At 45.6% G+C, this 20,496-nt stretch overlaps 1 long non-coding RNA gene across 1 annotated transcript in view; it reads right to left on the bottom strand.

The window, feature by feature from the left end:
* Nucleotides 1-200: 200 nt before the first annotated feature.
* Nucleotides 201-20,496, bottom strand: part of LOC120997428 — a 29,154-nt gene continuing 8,858 nt past the window's right edge. Inside the window, exons 3-5 of the long non-coding RNA XR_005778171.1 lie at nt 15,096-15,100; nt 6,203-6,208; nt 201-214 (exon numbers count right to left, since the gene is read on the bottom strand). This is a non-coding gene — a long non-coding RNA (uncharacterized LOC120997428). The remainder of the gene's footprint in view (nt 215-6,202; nt 6,209-15,095; nt 15,101-20,496) is intronic.

The following is a 20,496-nucleotide window of genomic DNA, read 5'->3' as shown; positions in this document are numbered from 1 at the left end:
CAATGCCAAAGCGGTCATGCTGGAGGATGTTGCAGGCAGCAGAACGTTCTCCACGGCGTCTCAAGACTCTGTCACATCTGTCACATGTGCTCAGTGTGAACCTGCTTTCATCTGTGAAGAGCACAGGGCGCCAGTGGCGAATTTGCCAATCTTGGTGTTCTCTGGCAAATGCCAAACGTCCTGCACGGTGTTGGGCTGTAAGCACAACCCCCACCTGTGGACGTCGGGCCCTCATATCACCCTCATTGAGTCTGTTTCTGACCGTTTGAGCAGACAAATGCACATTTGTGGCCTGCTGGAGGTCATTTTGCAGGGCTCTGGCAGTGCTCCTCTTGTTCCTCCTTGCACAAAGGCGGAGGTAGCGGTCCTGCTGCTGGGTTGTTGCCCTCCTACGGTCTCCTCCACGTCTCCTGATGTACTGGCCTGTCTCCTGGTAGCGCCTCCATGCTCTGGACACTACGCTGACAGACACAGCAAACCTTCTTGCCACAGCTCGCATTGATGTGCCATCCTGGATAAGCTGCACTACCTGAGCCACTTGTGTGGGTTGTAGACTCCGTCTCATGCTACCACTAGAGTGAAAGCACCGCCAGCATTCAAAAGTGACCAAAACATCAGCCAGGAAGCATAGGAACTGAGAAGTGGTCTGTGGTCACCACCTGCAGAACCACTCCTTTATTGGGGGTGTCTTGCTAATTGCCTATAATTTCCACCTGTTGTCTATCCCATTTGCACAACAGCATGTGAAATTGATTGTCACTCAGTGTTGCTTCCTAAGTGGACAGTTTGATTTCACAGAAGTGTGATTGACTTGGAGTTACATTGTGTTGTTTAAGTGTTCCCTTTACTTTTTTTGAGCAGTGTACTATATACCCTTGTATCATTACTATGCGATGGCTCCCCAGATCATCACACCAGCACTTGGGGCAGTGTGTCGCTCCACAGAATGAACAGGATTAAAGCTTTCACTGCAAGGCCTCCATAGTCAATCCAGTCCGCAGCAGTCCAGGTTTCTTGTTCACAAAGCCACTTCAAATGAAGGGGACGATGGCTGTCTGTCAATGGCAGGACATTTAATGGGTACTGTGACTTCAAATTTACTTCTGCTAAGCACCTGGAAATGGTCAGAGCAGAGACAGTGGTGTGTAATGAAGGTGCCACCTGTGCCTTGATGGTGGACAATGAAATGGTTTATAGCTGCTCATGCCTGAGGTCAAACAGTCCACTCTACTGGCGGTCTGTCTGTGCCTTCCGGAGTCTGTTTTCCGTGTGTGCCCTCACATTACCACTGCTCCCAACACCTCCTAAGAGCTAGTAAAGAATTACCTAGATGGTGGGCAATTCGTCAAAATGACCTTTCCCTCCCCCCTCTCAAAGTTTGTCAACTGAACAAAGTGACTTTGAGTGTGTCATAGAGGCAACAGTCTGTCACCAAGAGGGTTATTCCGATCTGTGCCATAAAAAAACTGATGGAAATAACCCTTCAATGTATGCCGCGACAATATACTTTTTGAACAGTCAGCTGTTATATCTGTAGTCATTTAACATGTACCGGCGCTGTCCTATCACGGTACATGTTTATTGTGCTAACATTCAATGCTAATCCTTAACTACACAAGAGAAGCAGGATATGCGTGGTAAAACGCTATTTAAACTACCTTTGCCATAGTTTTACTGTGTGTTTTATAAGGGAGTTTTCAGTAAAAGTTTAACAAAAAGTTTAAAGGAGAAGTCTCCCTCTTAAGGTCAACAATAAGGCCGTTTTCACACAGTTAGTGAGTGTCCCTTACGTCACTATTGTGGGTTAAAAAAAAGTATGTGCAGCATAATTTGCACCTTTTTAGGCTTCTCAACACTTTTTCTAAAGTGGCAAGGATAAAGTTTGAGGCTTAGGGCTCATGCACGCAAACGCATTTTCTTTCAGTGTCCGTTCCGTTTTTTTTGTGGGCCGTATGCCAGAGACAGGCGTAAGTTATTGCTAAAGTCTGAACCGGCCCATGGTTGCCATAGACTTCAATTTCTGGCACATGACAGGGAAGAGATGTGCCTAATTTAATAAGAGGTATTTACCTCTTAATAAATTAGGAGCATCTCACATTAGCGCAGGGGAATTAATACTGGCATGTGGGGTATACCAGTACTAATTAGTCTTCCCCAGTGTTTGATCAGTTCCATTAGTGATTATGAGCCAAAACCAGAAGTGAAGTCTACACAGAGATAAGATATCATGGAAAGATTTGTAATTGTTCCACACCTGACTGATGAAAATCACTGATCAAACATTGTGTGAAAGCGGCCTAAGACTTGGATACATTGGGCTTATGATAAGAATTGATTCCGAGGGCCCCAGCTTCCATTTGTGAATGCTAAGAGGCTACACTAGTGGGACCTCAGTGTGTGTGAAGATATACAGTCGTGGCCAAAAGTTTTGAGAATGACACAAATATTAGTTTTCACAAAGTTTGCTGCTAAACTGCTTTTAGATCTTTGTTTCAGTTGTTTCTGTGATGTAGTGAAATATAATTACACGCACTTCATACGTTTCAAAGGCTTTTATCGACAATTACATGACATTTATGCAAAGAGTCAGTATTTGCAGTGTTGGCCCTTCTTTTTCAGGACCTCTGCAATTCGACTGGGCATGCTCTCAATCAACTTCTGGGCCAATTCCTGACTGATAGCAACCCATTCTTTCATAATCACTTCTTGGCGTTTGTCAGAATTAGTGGGTTTTTGTTTGTCCACCTGCCTCTTGAGGATTGAACAAAAGTTCTCAATGGGATTAAGATCTGGAGAGTTTCCAGGCCATGGACCCAAAATGTCAACGTTTTGGTCCCCGAGCCACTTAGTTATCACTTTTGCCTTATGGCACAGTGCTCCATCGTGCTGGAAAATGCATTGTTCTTCACCAAACTGTTGTTGGATTGTTGGAAGAAGTTGCTGTTGGAGGGTGTTTTGGTACCATTCTTTATTCATGGCTGTGTTTTTGGGCAAAATTGTGAGTGAGCCCACTCCCTTGGATGAGAAGCAACCCCACACATGAATGGTCTCAGGATGCTTTACTGTTGGCATGACACAGAACTGATGGTAGCGCTCACCTTTTCTTCTCCGGACAAGCCTTTTTCCAGATGCCCCAAACAATCGGAAAGAGGCTTCATCAGAGAATATGACTTTGCCCCAGTCCTCAGCAGTCCATTCACCATACTTTTTGCAGAAGATCAATCTGTCCCTGATGTTTTTTTTGGAGAGAAGTGGCTTCTTTGCTGCCCTTCTTGACACCAGGCCATCTTCCAAAAGTCTTCGCCTCACTGTGCGTGCAGATGCGCTCACACCTGCCTGCTGCCATTCCTGAGCAAGCTCTGCACTGGTGGCACTCCGATCCCGCAGCTGAATCCTCTTTAGACTATCCTAGCGCTTGCTGGACTTTCTTGGACGCCCTGAAGCCTTCTTAACAAGAATTGAACCTCTTTCCTTGAAGTTCTTGATGATCCTATAAATTGTTGATTGAGGTGCAATCTTAGTAGCCACAATATCCTTGCCTGTGAAGCCATTTTTATGCAACGCAATGATAGCTGCACGCGTTTCTTTGCAGGTCACCATGGTTAACAATGGAAGAACAATGATTTCAAGCATCACCCTCCTTTTAACATGTCAAGTCTGCCATTTTAACCGAATCAGCCTGACATAATGATCTCCAGCCTTGTGCTCGTCAACATTCTCACCTGAGTTAACAGACGATTACTGAAATGATCTCAGCAGGTCCTTTAATGACAGCAATGAAATGCAGTGGAAAGTTTTTTTTGGGAGTTAATTTTCATGGCAAAGAAGGACTATGCAATTCATCTGATCACTCTTCATAACATTCTGGAGTATATGCAAATTGCTATTATAAAAACTTAAGCAGCAACTTTTCCAATTTCCAATATTTATGTAATTCTCAAAACTTTTGGCCACAACTGTACACACTAGAAATTCTATTTGGATTCAATTTGTCCCAAATTGAATGTGTTGCCCTAAAAAGTTGTGGATACAATTCTGAGGTCTCCTGGGACTATAGGTAACTCATTTCAAGCTCTTTAGCGCAAAGGCATTATTAATCTTAAAGTGACATATATGGATATGGTTAAACGCAGGGCTTATGGGGATAACTAGAGATGAGCAATTTTTTTTAAATTCGATTCGCCGGTTCGACAAATTTTTTGGGAAAAATTTGGTTGGATCTGAATTAATTTGTGGCAAATCGCGTTAAAAAACGGCTATTTCCTGGTTGGGGAGAGCCTTTATAGAGTTGTACAACACTGTGCCTTGCAGTAACACGCATAGGGAGCCTGCTTTGGTAGTGAAATAATACTGTGAGTCCGTATGACATGCAGATGACAGACGTCGCTCTTAGAATCACTGCACACTTCACTTATTAGGGCAGTCACTGGGCCAAAACTGACCAAATAACTCAAGTATGAAGTCAGCCTTACAGGTCGATGTTAGTGCCAGGTATAAAGAACCGTGCAGAGGCCCAAGATCCTACTGTCCTTTACACCGTCGTCAGCTGATTCCATATAGATGTCTACAGAATCTGTTCTATTAAACTCTTTTTTTATCAGAATCATTTTTATTGGTTATTAATAAAATTATAAAAAAAATACAAATTTGTATACAATGACAAAGATCCTGTCAGTCTATCCATCAAATTGACCACACCATACTGGATCCATCACTATAGTAACCTCGAATCAGCGTAATATAAGTTATATAGACAGAAACTTGATGTTATGATGATACAGAACAATACAAAAATAATGTTAAATAACTACTTAACATCTTACCAACCCCCCCCCTCTTGCGTTACCCTGCAGAGAGATAATTAATTACACCTTTTTTATTTATTAATCATACCTCAAAAAGGTCATGTCAATGTAAACTAATACTAAAGCAATGGCCGGACTGAAGGGGGGCGGAGCCCCCTTTAGGGGAGGCCCCCATGACGGGGGTTTGGTTTAGTGAGCTGGGGGGGGGGAGTGGTCGGGCTAGGGGAGAGGGAGGGGGCTATGGCAGGGAGAAAGGTTAGGTTGAGTGAGGGGGTGGAGTTAAGGGGTTAAATAGGCAGGGAAGAGGAAGGCAGGGGCCATTTTGGGAAAGAGAAAAAGCTCCCACCCACCCTTCCCCTTTTTTTCTGGTTTTGGAGTCGAAGGGATTGGGGTTGTGGTATTGGGAGATTTGTGGGGATTGGTTTTGTCACGGCGGCTTGTGGCGGTGGGGGGGGGGTCCTTGGAGTTGGGCACGGTGGAATCTGAGGACAACTGGGGGGGCCCCATTGTGCTGAATCGAGGGGGGGTCATTCGGTGGTGCCTTTGAGCTGGGCGTTACGGCTGGAGGCAACAATGGCTCACCCCGGTTCGACAGCTCGATGTTTTTGGGGCTTCAAGGACCTTCCCCCATTGGGGTTTACAGTATTATGTTATGTTATTGTTGTAATTGTTATTTAATAAACGGCTGCTGTGGCCATTACATTTCCAGTTGGTGGTCCGAGTTGTTATTGGGATTGGGGCTCTGTGGCGGGGAGGAGTAATGGTGGTAAAGGGGTAAAAGAAGGATATGAAGGTAAATGGAAGAGGCGAACACGGATAACCAATACCCTCGTCAAGTGAGCACACGATCTTCACTAGTACATAGCTTGAGCTAAGGTAAATGGCCTAGTAGGGAAAGTTGTCCTCTTAGGCAATCCCTTGTCAGTGCTAATGAAGCCAAGTTCCCAGTTTCTAGCCAGCCCTTCCATATTGACAGGAATTTGTTGGGACATTTTCTCTTAACATAGACCCCCTATCAAAGCGTAAAACTGTATTTAACCTATTTATATATTCCTGTCTGTTGGGTGGATTACCCCCTATCCAATGCTTAGTAATTAGTTCTATTAAACTCTTAAACAAGTAGAGCCCCGACAGAGTGGAGAGGGTGTCAGCAGTAAGTTTGTATTGACGTCACTGATATTTTTGCCCTTCTTCTGATCCGATCTGTCTGTTGAGCATCCGCCTTCACTCGGTCAGCATTTGGTCAGTAATCTTTCAGTATTGCTAATGCAAAAAAAAACAGGAGTGGATCCAAAACAGAGATGACACATGAACGGAATATTTGAAAAAAACAGGAGTGGATCCAAAACAGAGATGACACGTGAACTGAATATTTGCAAGTCTTCTGTGTTTTGTACCCACTCCTGCTTTTGGCTGCCAAATCACAAGCCAATTCTGATGGGACCATACAGGCCTTACAGCTGCTAGACAGAGAGGATCTGTTGTGCGTCTCATTTTTCCTTCCTTCTGACAGATCATTAGAAGGGTCAAATAAATGATGATGTCAGCCAAGCCAAAAAGGCTAAATAGTGGCCCAGTCATGAAGTGGGGAGAGTGGGAAAAGCATGAGAAGTCCACAGAGTGGCCCTATGATATAGTGGTGAGGTGGAAGCAGCATGAGTAGACCACAAAGTGGCCCAATGACAGAGTCTGTAGGTGGTAGCAGCATCAGGAGACCACAGAGTGGCACAATGACAGAGTGTGGAGGTGGCAGCAGCATGAGGAGACCACAGAGTGGCAAGGTGACATAGTTTAGAGGTGGCGGCAGCATCAGGAGGCCACAGAGTAGCACGACGAGAGATTGTGGAGGTGGCAGCAGCATGAAGAGGCCACAGAGTGGCACGACAACTAAGTGTGGAGGCTTCAGCAGCATGAGAAGGCCACAGAGTGGCACAACGATAAAGTGTGGAGGTGGCAGCAGCATGAGGAGGCCACCTCGGCTCGGCACGATTTAATAATACACATTCTCTTGCACAAAAGGCTTGGCAAACTGATTGTCCGGAAATTTCCATCAAAGATTGGGATAATATATTGGCGAATTTAAGTTTAGTTACTTATAATCGTAATCAAGTTTTGGTTCAATTTAATAGTAAATATTTAATAAATTGAATTTAAAAAAATTAAGTGTTGCCTAAGACCGAAGAGAATCGGCCAGTCTTCTGGTTATTCGACAACGTGGTTGCGATGGACAAAGCATTCCAAAAAACTATTTCTCTACACCTGGAGACGAGTCCTGTCATGATTGATGCAAGTACAGTATCGGCTGCTCATTAAGCAAGATACTTCTGGGGGAATCTGCCTGGCATGAACAGGCCTCAAGTAGCTACAGACAATGAGAAGACAAAGCTTTAAGATTGCTTGGAGCCCAGAAGAGTCTCAAAGTTCATCAAGATTCAACCATAACTACCAGCCCCTGGTCTCTTCATCAGGGAAAACATCACGAGTTCCCAGTCATCATGGATGTGAAGGAGGACATCCTGTGGTGCACGGAGATGGAGAGGGTCTTCGGATTCCCCCTGCACTATACGGACGTCTCAGAAATGAACCGCTTTTCCCGACTGAAGCTCCTGGGAAGGTCATGGAGCATCCCGGTCATCCGGCATCTATTCGCCCCCTGAAGGATTATTTTGAAAGTGTGTAGAAGCCACATGGGGCCCCCACGCTGCAGATTTATCATGGAGACACCGGATTTTATAATATTACATTATTATATAAATAAAATAAAAAATGAAGCCCCTTTGTCATCCGGCTCCCAAGTGCGATCAGCTACATCATCATCGAGTACTGTCTGCACGTCACTGATGTCCTTCTCAACCGACTCTGGGTCAGGAGCCTGACCGCTTGCAACACCAGCTACCACGCCACTCTCCTCATTAATACTTGCCTGCCTAGTGGATGAAAGGACAGAGGCAGGTGGAGGACAGGTGAGGGCACAGGGCCTGCTCCCGGGCCATGCCAAATAAGGGTTGTGTCTGATGAACCCACTGACTCTTGGCTGGGGGTGTCTGATGTAAGTTGCAATGAAGTCGAAGATCGAGTCAACCAATCAAGAACCGCTGGGTTGCTGGTCACGACACCGTTAGTTGACACTGGGAGCTCAGGCCTCTCGAAGTGACCCCTGCTGCCACAGCCCCGTACTCTGCTGCGACCTCTGCCTGCGCCAGAAACATTTAGGCCTCTGCCACTCCTCTGTGCAGGGCCTGCCACTTCTCTGCCTGACATACTGTTAGATCAAATAACCAAATGTTAGATCAAATATTTTTTATTTGCCACTAATACACAGCAACAGATAGGTGCAACAATGAAAGGCACAAAAGGCTTTTTAACAGATAAGAACAACTATGAACAGCGAATATATTTGTATTTCGCCAGTAATACATGGCAAACTGGGCTGTAAAATATCTCACTGCACCGCTAAACGGCAATTAGGCCCACTTTTTTTTCTATTTTTACACAAAAGGCTTTTCAACAGATGTCAGTGCAACAATGAAAGGCAAATTTATTTGTATTTCGCCAGTTATACACAGCAAACTGGACTGTAAAATATCTCACTGCACCTTTGAACGGCAATTAGACCAACTTTTTTTTTTACACAAAGTGCTTTTCAACTGATAAGTGCAACAATGAAAGACGAATATATTTGTATTTCCCCCGTAATACGCGGCAAACTGGGCTCTAAAATATCTCACTGCACCGCAGAACAGCAATTAGACCAAAATTTGTATCTATTTTTACACAAAAAGCTTTTCAAGTAAGATAAGTGCAACAATGAAAGGCGAATATATTTGTATTTCCCCAGTAATACACGGCATACTGGGCTGTAAAATATCTCACTGCACCGCAGAACGGCAATTAGACCAACATTTTTTCTATTTTTACACAAAAGGCTTTTCAACAGATAAGTGCAACAATGAAAGGTGAATATATATTGTATTTCCCCAGTAATACACGGCAAACTGGGCTGTAAAATATCTCATTGCTCTGCTGAATGGCAATTAGGCCCAAGTGTTTTTTTTATTTTAACACGAAAGGCTTTTCTACAGATAAGTACAACTATAAACGACGAATATATTTGTATTTCGCCAGTAATACACGGTAAACTGGGAGGTAAGATATCTCATTGCACCACTGAATTGCAATTAGGCCAAAGTTTTTTCATAGTTTTACACAAAAGGCTTTTCAACAGATAAGTACAACTATGAACAGCGAATATATTTGTATTTCGCCAGTAATACATGGCAAACTGGGCTGTAAAATATCTCACTGCACCGCAGAACGGCAATTAGACCAACTTTTTAAAAATATTTTTACACAAAAGGCTTTTCAACAGATAAGTGCAACAATGAAAGGCGAATACATATTGTATTTCCCCAGTAATACACGGCAAACTGGGCTGTAAAATATCTTACTGCACCGCTGAATGGCAATTAGGCCCAAGTTTTTTTTCTATTTTTACACAAAAGGCTTTTCAACAGATAAGTACAACTATAAACAGCGAATATATTTGTATTTTGTCAGTAATACACGTCAAAGTGGGCTGTAAAATATCTCACTCGACCACTGAACGGCAATTAGTCCCTAAGTTTTTTCTATTTTTACAGAAAAGACTTTTCAACAGATAAGTACAACTATGAACGGCGAATATATTTGTATTTCGCCAATAATACATGGCAAAGTGGGCTGTAAAATTTCTCACTGCACCGCTGAGCGGCAAAGATATTTTTTCTTTTTCCACTAATACACGCAAAAAAGGGCTTTAAAACACATAACTGCACCGGTGGGCGGCAAAGATATTTTTCATTTTTCCACTAATACACGCAAAAAGGGTTTTAAAACAGACAACTGCATTGCTAGGCGGCAAAGATATTTTTCATTTTTCCACTAATACACGCAAAAAGGGTTTTAAAACAGATAACTGCATTGCTAGGCGGCAAAGATATTTTTCCCTTTTCCACTAATGCACGCAAAAAAGGGCTTTAAAACAGATAACTGCACCGTTGAGCGGCAAATAAATTTTACTTTTGCCACTAATACACTACAAAAAGGGCTGTCATTTTCGCACTTCACCACACAACGTCTAATAAGCCCTTTTTTCCTACTAATAAAAGCCAAAAAATGCTTTTGAACATATAACTGCAACTCACTAGGGCAAATAAAATGTAGAAATATTTCCTAGTAATGAACCCTGTTAATGCCTGTATCAAACAGCACTTGCACCCTAATAAGAATGGTTTGCTGGAATTACAGAGCTGTATAATAGCAATTTGTATCGCCAGTCAGTGCAGCAAAGTGTAATCTGATTGTTCCTATTACCCAGGCTGTCACCTCCCCGACTAAACCCTGTTCAACAGAAATGCTGTGGAATGATTCCTCCCTCTCCTTTCCCTACACCTTGAATAAGCTTTTCCTGCACTTGTAAATTGTTTTTTTTAACACAATGACGATTTTTCTATCCCTGTCCCTAGCGCCTGTTAGACACGTCTATCCCTGCACTAAGTACGCTGGTGAATGGCAGAATCTAAGATGGCTGCCGTATATATAGGGCTGTGACATCACAGGGCTGGCTGCTGATTGGCTGCATGCATGTCATGGGTGATCCCGCCTTTCCAGACTTCCTTTCTCCATGTCCTCACACGTGCAGCCGCCATTGTAGGAAAAATGTGATTCATTACTACGAAGCGCGAGGAAATTCACAATCCGGTGCAAATCAAATTTTTCCTGAAATTCGTAATGAATTCAACTTTTTCAGCTTCGATTCGCTCAACTCTAGTGTAAGAAAGCACAAGGAATCATCGTGGATGATAGGTACGTGTCACCGAGGTTCCTGGCCTTGGTGGAGTAAGAGCTGGTTTTTATGTGTCAGCAGCAGTTGCTGTTTGACACTAGTGATGGACGAACATCGGCCGGGACGATTCGCGAACAAATGTTCGCGAACCGCACGTTCGCGGCAGGCCCCATTCACTTTAATAGCAGGCGAACCTGAAAAACCTTCAGGTCACATTTGCAGCCAGCAAACACTTACTAGAAGTACACAAATAGTCCCACAACATGGACAGTGATATACCAGAGGGGGATCATTGGCAAAAATTCCCACATAAATATGTATTTTAATCAGGGGCCATTTTTATGCGTCTTAAAGGGAAACTCTCAAAAATGTGCCCTGCTGGAGCCTAGAAAATTTTTGTTTGCTATCGGTTTGATGTATACAAATGTGCAGCACTCCACGTTTTTGTATCCTGCAGAGTCCATTTAAAAAAATGCATACGTTAACGTAAATTTTTTATCTACCATGGAACTGTATGGTGAACGGACGTCACTGTACAGCATCAGTCTGAGGCATCTGTTAACGCATACATTTTTGGTATGCAGTAAATGGATGGCATAAATAGGATGTGAACCCAGCCCTAGTGTCAGAATAAGCACCAGTACACAGCGGAGCAGCGTGGCGGAGAGGGGAGGCCGCCATGTACTGACAGAGCACTACCTGGTCCTGGTGGTCAGGGATGAGGACTGTGTTTCCCAAGGATCATTTTCTACTGGGAAACCCAGGGCACAGTATAATATACTAGAATCTATATAATATAAAGATATTAGCCCTACCCCGAATAATAATACATTTACTGTATTTTTCACCCTTTTTCAGGAGGAAAATAAGAAAAAAAAAATGTAACCAAAAGGTGTGCTTTTGGTGGGTTTTGAACTAATGGTGGTCTGTGGATGACACTATTATGGGGGATCTGTGGATGACACTGTTATGGGGGATCTGTGGATGACACTTATCGGGGATCTGTGGATGACACTTATGGGGGATCTGTGGATGACACTGTTATGGGGTATCTGTGGATGACACTGTTATGGGGTATCTGTGGATGGCACTGTTATGGGGGATCTGTGAATGGCACTGTTATGGGGAGGGGGATCTGTGGATGGCACTGTTATGGGGGGGATCTGTGGATGGCACTGTTATGGGGGGATCTGTGGATGGCACTGTTATGGGGTGGGATCTGTTGATGACACATATACAGCATCTTATGCTATATATGTGTCATCCACAGATCCCCCCATAACAGTGTCCCCCAATACACCGGGCCCCTCCTCTGACAGCAGTATTCATATGTAAACTGTAATCCTTAACCTTTTCTTAACTTTAGTTAAAGTAGCGCTATCCCGTGTACTACTACTTACTATCAAGCTCCCGTACTGTAGCAGGCAGAGCGACCGGCAGCGTAACGTCACTCACTCACCTCACGTGCCTGCTCCGCCCGCTTCATAATGAAACAGGCGGAGCAGGCACGTGACATGAGTGAGTGACGTTAAAGCTGCCACCGTATTTCTGACACAGATTGTGGCACAAAGGTCCTTAGCACTGCAATCTGCATATGTTTCCCGCTCATGCCAGGTCTAAAAAGGATGGCGTGGGCAGGGAAAGGGATACAGTTATGGCCATCCAGTTATTGGATACCACTGCCATACATTGACTGGATAACTCCTCTGTACAGTGACCGGATAACACCGCCATACCGTGACCAGGGTATAAGAGAGTACAGTACAGGGGATGACTAGGGGTACAGCACAGGGTATGATAAGAGGGCACAATGCAGGGTATAAGGGGGCACAGTACGAGGTGAGGGGCACAGTACGGGGTGGGGGGGCACAGTTACATGACCCTGTGACATTAGAAGGTCCTTATGATGAGAGGCAGAGGAGTGAGACAGGAGTGTGATTATGTGGCTAGAGATAAAAAAATTAACTGTCAGCCAGTACAGGCCCCAAAAATTAGGCAATAGACATTCACCTGACAGCAAAGAACTTTGGATTCTGTGGCTGGAGGTACATTAGGCGGTCACAGGATAAATATGTAACTGTCGGCCAGTACAGGTCCCAACAATTAGCCAATAGGCATTCACCTGACTGCACAGAACTTTGGATTCTGTGGCTGGAGGTACATTAGGTGGTCACAGGATAAATATGTAACTGAAAAAATTAGGCATTCACCTGACATAAAAGGCCTTTTATTTTGCTGTATATACATAAGGCATTCTTTGTTCTGTGTGGTGGCAGATATGTGTGGGCTGGCATGAGGAAATTCAATTACACGTGGTCATCGCAGGTGTTGAATTCCTCCGAGATCCATGCCTCATTCATTTCTAAAAATGTGAGGTAGTCCACACTGTCGTGAGCTAGGCGAGTGTGCTAATTGGTCATGATCTCCCCTGCTGCAGTGAACGTTATTTTAGGCAGGACACTCGACGAGGGACAAGCCAATCGTTCCATGGCAAATTGTGCCACAGGTCAAGCCTGCACACCCAGTAGTCAAGGGGTTCCTCGCTTCTCAGAGCGTCCACATCGGCCGTTAACCAGATGTAGTCAGACACCAGTCGGTCTAGACGTTCCCTGAGGCTGGATCTGGAGGGCGGCTGTCAATGGGTTGTCTGCAAGAATGACCAACACATCTTCAAACCGCCCTCTTTTTGCAGGCGCGGTAGGATTGGTACCCACACCTGTTTCGGTGTGGGTGGAAATTTCTCTGCCAGTGCCTGCAACAGCAGAATGCAGCATCTCTCGCAGCAAGGCCTGGAAGTGCTGCATTCTGACAGCCCTCTGTGATGCTTGTAACATGTCCACCATTTTGTGTTTGTACCGGGGGTCTAAGTACGTTCCCACCCAGTACAGGTCCTTGCCCTTTATGCTTTTTATACGGGGGTCCCTCTTCAAACACTGGAGCATGAAGGCCCCCATTTGCACTAAATTGGAAGCGGTGGAGCGCCCTGGCTACTGCTTATCGCCCAGGAGAATGTCATCCTCGGTCTTCTCCCCCCAGCTACGGACAACACCAGGGATCCCTGAAAAGTTTAAAGCCTGCTCTTCTTGCTTCTACTCCTCCTCTTCCTCCCAGCCACCATCCTCCTCTGACTCCTCTTCAGACTCCTGCTTATTTGTCTCAGATGGCGTAGCCCCCCTTGGGATTCATTCAGCGTTGCGACTTCCTCATCTTCCAGCTCCTGCTCCTCGACGGCTTGATCAATGACACGATGCAATGCACGCTCCAGAAAGAAGGCGTAAGGTACGATGTAACTGATGGCGCCCTGGCTGCGACTGACCAGTTTGGTGATCTCATCAAATGGCCGCAGAAGTCTGCATGCGTCGCGCTACTCATGCGCGATGCATGCAGACTTCGTCGGTCAGTCACAAATCAGACATCTGACGGGCAAGTGGTGTCGCCGCTGAACGTCAGCAAGGCGAGCCATGGCTGTGTAAGATCTTCTAAAATGACCAGAGATTTTCCTGGCCTGCCGCAAGATGTCCTGGACCCCGAGGTATTTGGCAACGAATCGCTGCACGACTAAGTTCAGGACGCGTGTCATGCATGGCACATGTGTCATTTTGCCCTGTTTCAACGCGCTCAGCAGATTGGCACCGTTGTCGCACACCACTTTCTCAAATGTCAAATTGAGCGGGGTTAGCCACTGATCGTCCTGTGACCGCAGAGCTGAAAGCAGTGCAGGACTGGTGGGGCTCTTGGCTTCCAGGCACAACAGCTGCAGCACAGCATGGCAATGTCTCACCTGGCACGTCGAAAAGGTTCTGGGGAGCTTGGGAGGTGCAGCGGAAGAGGCGGTAGCAGTGGAAAAGGAGGAGTCAGCCAAGGAGGAGACGGAAGATGGAGTAGGAGGAGGAGAAGAAGAGGCAGGCCTGCATGCAATATGTGGCGGTAACACCGTATCCGCATGGGTGCCAGGGGTACATGCTTGATGGCCATCAGAAGGTTCACCCAGTGGGCAGTAAAAGTTATGTACCTTCCCTGCCTGTGTTTGCTAGACCACGTGTCTGTGGTCAGATGTATCTTGGCACGACACTGTGTGCCAGAGATATATTCAATTGCCCCTGAACATAGCCATATACAGTCAGGTCCATAAATATTGGGACATCGACACAATTCTAACATTTTTGGCTCTATACACCACCACAATGGATTTGAAATGATTTTAACTGCAGACTGTCAGCTTTAATTTGAGGGTATTTACATCCAAATCAGGTGACCGGTGTAGGAATTACAACAGTTTGTATATGTGCCTCCCACTTGTTAGGGGACCAAAAGTAATGGGACAGAATAAAAATCATAAATCAAACTTTCACTTTTTAATACTTGGTTGCAAATCCTTTGCAGCCAATTACAGCCTGAAGTCTGGAACGCATAGACATCACCAGTCGCTGGGTTTCATCCCTGGTGATGCTCTGCCAGGCCTCTACTGCAACTGTCTATAGTTCCTGCTTGTTCTTGGGGCATTTTCCCTTCAGTTTTGTCTTTAGCAAGTGAAATGCATGCTCAATCGGATTCAGGTCAGGTGAATGACTTGGCCATTGCATAACATTCCACTTCTTTCCCTTAAAAAACTCTTTGGTTGCTTTTGCAGTATGCTTTGGGTCATTGTCCATCTGCACTGTGAAGACCGTCCAATGAGTTCTGAAGCATTTGGCTGAATATGAGCAGATAATATTGCCCAAAACACTTCAGAATTCATCCTGCTGCTTTTATCAGCAGTCACATCATCAATAAATACAAGAGAACCAGTTCCATTGGCAGCCATACATGCCCACGCCATGACACTACCACCACCATGCTTCACTGATGGGGTGGTATGCTTAGGATCATGAGCAGTTCCTTTCCTTCTCTATACTCTTCTCTTCCCATCACTCTGGTACAAGTTGATCTTGGTCTCATCTGTCCATAGGATGTTGTTCCAGAACTGTGAAGGCTTTTTTAGATGTCGTTTGGCAAACTCTAATCTGGCCTTCCTGTTTTTGAGGCTCACCAATGGTTTACATCTTGTGGTGAACCCTCTGTATTCACTCTGGTGAAGTCTTCTATTGATTGTTGACTTTGACACACATACACCTACCTCCTGGAGTGTTCTTGATCTGGCCAACTGTTGTGAAGGGTGTTTTCTTCACCAGGGAAAGAATTTGTTGGTCATCCACCACAGTTGTTTTCCGTGGTCTTCCGGGTCTTTTGGTGTTGCTGAGCTCACCGGTGCGTTCCTTCTTTTTAAGGATGTTCCAAACAGTTGTTTTGGCCACGCCTAATGTGTTTGCTATCTCTCTGATGGGTTTGTTTTGTTTTTTCAGCCTAATGATGGCATGATTCACTGATAGTGACAGCTCTTTGGATCTCATCTTGAGAGTTGACAGCAACAGATTCCAAATGCAAATAGCACACTTGAAATGAACTCTGGACCTTTTATCTGCTCATTGTAATTGGGATAATGAGGGAATAACACACACCTGGCCATGAAACAGCTGAGAAGCCAATTGTCCCATTACTTTTGGTCCCTTAACAAATGGGAGGCACATATGCAAACTGTTGTAATTCCAACACCCGTTCACCTGATTTGGATGTAAATACCCTCAAATTAAAGCTGACAGTCGGCAGTTAAAGCACATAATGTTTGTTTAATTTCAAATCCATTGTTGTGGTGTATAGAGCCAAAAATGTTAGAATTGTGTAGATGTCCCAATATCTATGGACCTGACTGTAGCTCTGGGATGCCATTCTGGGAGAAATATTTCCTTCCAGGGACCTTCCATCGCGGTGTGCCAATGGCCACAAATTTTCTAAAGGCCTCTGAGTCCACCAGTTTATATGGCAGTAGTTGGCGGCAGGGCAGGGAAATTTACCAACAGGGCGAACATCAAAAAAGCGCCCCCCCCCCCCGATTGTGGGCGGATCTCTGCCGTACCCCATTGTAGTTGATGGGGGCGGCGGGCATTCAGTCTGCAGTGCCGGATCCAGTGAATTCCGGCAGGCTGCTCTTAGCTGGTACAGCCTGCCAGAATCACTAACGCAGTTGTGAAAGTAGCCTAATACAGCCCCACATACCTCTTACATCCAGTGATGTCTCCTTTGATGTAGATGTTCTCTTTCTTTATCTTCTCCATGATGATTTATTTCAGCCATCTCCTCTCTCTTAGTTTCCTACTTTTCCATCATCCTCCCACCTTCTCAACATCCCATCATGCACCCCCAAAACTATACTGCATAAACTGATAAACCCCCTGAAAATACTAGTTACACACAAATAGCGCCCCCTTCAATAATTATTGGAACACAATGCTCTAAAAAATAACTGCACCCAGCAAATAGTGTCCCTGACACTAATAGTGTAACCATAATGTCCCCCAAAAACAACTGTGCTAAGCTGATACTGTGCCAGGGTGCCCCCACAGTAATAGAGCTCCCAAAAATCCCAACAATAGTCATAATACTGTGCCAGAGTGCACTTAGTAGTAATAGTGCTCCTACAGTAATTGTGTCCCAGAAGTACGGTAATAATGCTCCCATAGTCCCCCAGTTGTAATAAAGCCCACCATAATGCCCCTGGTAGTAATAATTCTATTTATAGTGTGCGCCAGTGCATAAAATGCCCCGTTGTGTGTCAGTAAAAAAAGACAAAAAAAACCACCAAAAACATCTTAGTGCCCCCAGTAGAGCCAATGTTTCCAGAATGCCCTCATGTGTTCCAATGACCCGTACTGTGTGCCACTAGAAAAAACACTTAGTGCCCCCAGTTGAGCTTAGGTGTCCATAGTGCCCCTATAATTTGTGACAGTATAAAATACTCCTATATAGTGCATCCATAAGATGCCCCATAGTGTTCCTCCCCTGTCCCCATAGTGTCCTCCATAATGTGCCAGTATAAAATGCCCCTATAGACTGCCCCACATGGATGCCCCCATAATGCTCCTCTCCCCCTTCCCCATAGTGGCACCAAAATGGTTTCCAGTATTAAATGCCCCTATATAATGCCCCCATAGTGCTCTTCTCCCCCACTTCTCCATAGTTCCCCCCATAATGCGTGCCAGTAAATAGGGCCCCCAGTAAATGCCCCCATAGTGCTCCTTTACCCCCCACTTCTCCATAGAGCCCCCCATAATGAGATCCAGTATATAGAGCCCCCAGTAGATGCGTCCCCTCTTCTCCATAGTGCCCCTCATATTGTGCCAGTATATTGGGCCCCCATAGTGCTTCCCCTCTTCTCCATAGTTCCCCCCCATATTGTGCCAGTATATAGGGCCCCCATAGTGCTTCCCCTCTTCTCCATAGTGCCCCCCTATATTGTGGCAGTATATTGGGCCCCCATAGTGCTTCCCCTCTTCACCATAGTGCCCCCCATATTGTGCCAGTATATAGGGCCCCCAGTAGATGCGTCCCCTCTTCTCCATAGTGCCCCCCATATTGTGCCAGTATATAGGGCCCCCAGTAGATGCGTCCCCTCTTCTCCATAGTGCCCCCCATATTGTGCCAGTATATAGGGCCCCCATAGTGCTTTCCCTCTTCTCCATAGTGCCCACAATGGAAGCGCTCATCTCCACTCCTGCTGCCTCCGGAAAGAAAGGGCCCCCCTCCGGCGCTGGGCCCTGCTGACGGCGCCCCCCCTCTTCTGTCCTGAGGGATGCGTCCCGGGCGGTCACACCCCTCGCCCGCCTCTAGAAACGGCCCTGGTTGGCGGGCTAGCAGTTCCGACAAGCCATCGCTCAGCTGTTGGGCAAGAGGGTTATCCGGCGTCATCATCTTTTTATGCTCGAGCATTTGGGCCACGGAAGCCTGCCATTTACCAGATAAACGCGACGTTGGCACGGTGGAAGGTGGAGTAGAGGACAAATGGTAGGAGAAGGAGAAGAGGCAGGACATGGAGCGCCGGGAGTGTGGCTTTGTGGGTTCTGACGGCATTGCTACCACTGGGCTCGGTGATGGGAGGCCAGGTGCCTTCTTAAGGCTGTCGTCCCTAGGTGAGTGTTGGGCTTACTGCGACGTATGCGGTGACAGCACAGGCTGCAGGTGGCAACACTATTGTTACCAGCTGACACGTTAAAAAAAGCCCATATTGCGGAGCCATGTGCCGGCGTCCTGGGAGCGCAAGATGTGACCGTGCATGGTGGATGGCTCGCTCCAGATACATTTGCAGTCTGCTTTTTGCCTCCTGTGCACTGCGAGTTCTACCTGCTTCTCCTCCCTATCTGCTGCTCCATCTCTCCCTCTGAACTCCCCTCCTCTTCCTCTCTTGTGGACACCCATGTGACGTCCATCGACACGTCATCATCGTCACCTTCACCACCGCTACATTAGAGATCTCGGAGTAGGGAGCAACAGCGGGGACCACCCTCCTTGGGCTGATCTGGGTACTATTGTCAGACCGCTGGGTGGCGGCTGTTGCTACCTCCTCTTCCTCATCCGATGCCAAGAATGGCTGCGCATTAGTAAGGTCTGGAAATGGATGGGAAAATAATTCCTCTGACTCGAGTGGAGGGGCTATGGTGGTGGTGGTGATGTCTTTGGGGGTGCACACAGCATAGAGTGAGGAGGGTGCAGATACAGAGGATGAGGAGGGTGCAGAAGTGGAAGGCTGAGTGTGCCACTCAACCAACTCTGGTGCGTCCTTTGACATAATCGCACGCACCTTCTCCAACTTCCCATTTAGTCTCTGGCCTGGTGCACCTGCCCGACCCCTACTACCCCTGCGGAACGGCCTGCCTCTTCCTCTGCCTGTCATTTTCAAAATGACCCTGTGCCAAAGTCCCTAGAGAATAGCAGTATTTGTGGAAGCTGATATATGGCAGGCCTCAATCAGTTGTTAGTTGAAGCAGGTATATCACCCTCAAGCAGTAATTTTGTGGACGCAGGTATATGGAAAACCTTTATCACTATTTTGTGGAAGCTGATATATGGCAGGCCTCAATCATTTGTTAGTTGAAGCAGGTATATCAAAACCCTCAAGCAGTAATTTTGTGGACGCAGGTATATGGAAAACCTCAATCATTATTTTGTGGAAGCTGATAGATCGCAGCCCTCTATCAGTATTTTCTGGAAGCATACAAATGCACTATAATATACTTTCTGTGTTAGAAAGTATATTATAAGTACAGGTGAAACTCGAAAAATTAGAATATTGTGCAAAGTTCATTTATTTCAGTAATGCAACTTAAAAGGTGAAACTAACATATGAGATAGACTCATTACATGCAAAGCGAGATATTTCAAGCCCTTATTTGTTATAATTAGGATGATTATGGCTTACAGCTTATGAAACCCCAAAGTCTCAATTTTGAGGTACCCTTTGCTCAGGGGGTATGGATTAATTAGCTGACTAGAGTGTGACACTTGAACCTAGAATATTGAACCTTTTCACAAAATTCTAATTTTAAGCTGCAATAATGCAATTCCTTTTAATTTGCATTACTTAAATAAATGGACTTTTGCACGATATTCTAATTTTTCGAGTTTCACCTGTATATCACACCCCTCTGTGTATCACACCTATCGATAGCACAAAGTTACCAGTCCTTAAAAGGACTTTTGTGTTCCTATTAGCTAGCGTTTGGTGTCCCTAAGTTTCTAACAGCCTGTCCCTGCTCCAAAATGCAACCTCTCCCTACACTGGCAAAACACATAATGTAAAATGGCTGCCAGATTGGGTTCTGTTATAGAATTGGGGGTGTGTCCATGTGCTGAAACGTCTCAATTGACTGTCCTGTCCCACCTGATGGATATGTCATGGGTCAAAGTTCGGCACAATGCAAAAGAATATGGCACGAGCGGATATCGCCATATGTTCGCATGCTCGGCAGATCGGGAGCACGCAAAGTTCGCCGCGAA

Source organism: Bufo bufo, chromosome 4, assembly GCF_905171765.1.
Source record: "Bufo bufo chromosome 4, aBufBuf1.1, whole genome shotgun sequence".
Classification (NCBI taxonomy): domain Eukaryota; kingdom Metazoa; phylum Chordata; class Amphibia; order Anura; family Bufonidae; genus Bufo; species Bufo bufo.
Note: the sequence above shows the minus strand (reverse complement) of the source record. Positions and strands in the feature narration are given on the sequence as shown.